This window comes from Rousettus aegyptiacus, unplaced genomic scaffold (assembly GCF_014176215.1).
Source record: "Rousettus aegyptiacus isolate mRouAeg1 unplaced genomic scaffold, mRouAeg1.p scaffold_m13_p_7, whole genome shotgun sequence".
NCBI classification, from domain to species: Eukaryota; Metazoa; Chordata; class Mammalia; order Chiroptera; family Pteropodidae; genus Rousettus; species Rousettus aegyptiacus.
This window is the reverse complement of record NW_023416310.1, coordinates 39,459,893-39,460,529: the sequence shown is the minus strand read 5'-3', so window position 1 is coordinate 39,460,529 and position 637 is coordinate 39,459,893.

The following is a 637-nucleotide window of genomic DNA, read 5'->3' as shown; positions in this document are numbered from 1 at the left end:
AAGAACCTGAGGATTTCTAAATGGCTATATCATCTTAGGTCGGTTCACACCTGAAGAAAAAAGAAGGGAACCATTCCAGGTAAAATAAATAGTGTTATTGAGGGCATGTCTTCAAAATGTGAATTCTAGCTGAAGGAAGGATGTCATTCCTGTTTGGGGAGTGTGGTCCATATTAGGGCCCTGTAGAGATGGGACAGGGACCTTGTGCCTCAGAGCAATCTCTCCTGCATGGTGTGCCCAACCCAGCTACTGAGATATGTCTAGACCTGACCCTGTTCCACCTGCCACCAAACCCTCTGTCAGACTCTGAATTTTCTCTCTAAAATCAGGACCCACTTCTGATTATTGCCTTTTCTTCCCGTAATGTGCCCCTCAGCCAGGGCTAGAGGGGCTTCTCCTCTTCCAGGAGAGTCACACCTGACCAAGTGTGACGAGTCCTACCTAGGAGCCAAGGCCCAGGTTAGTGGCTCTGCCTTCAAAGGTCTCCAGAGACCACCATGTAGCTACAACCAGCCTTTATCTTGAGTCTTCCCATTCATTACTACACAAGCAACTCTTGTCATTGCATACAAACCAGAAATGTGGAAAAACAAAAAAGAAAACAATCCAAATCCCATCAACTAGCAAAGGATTTGAA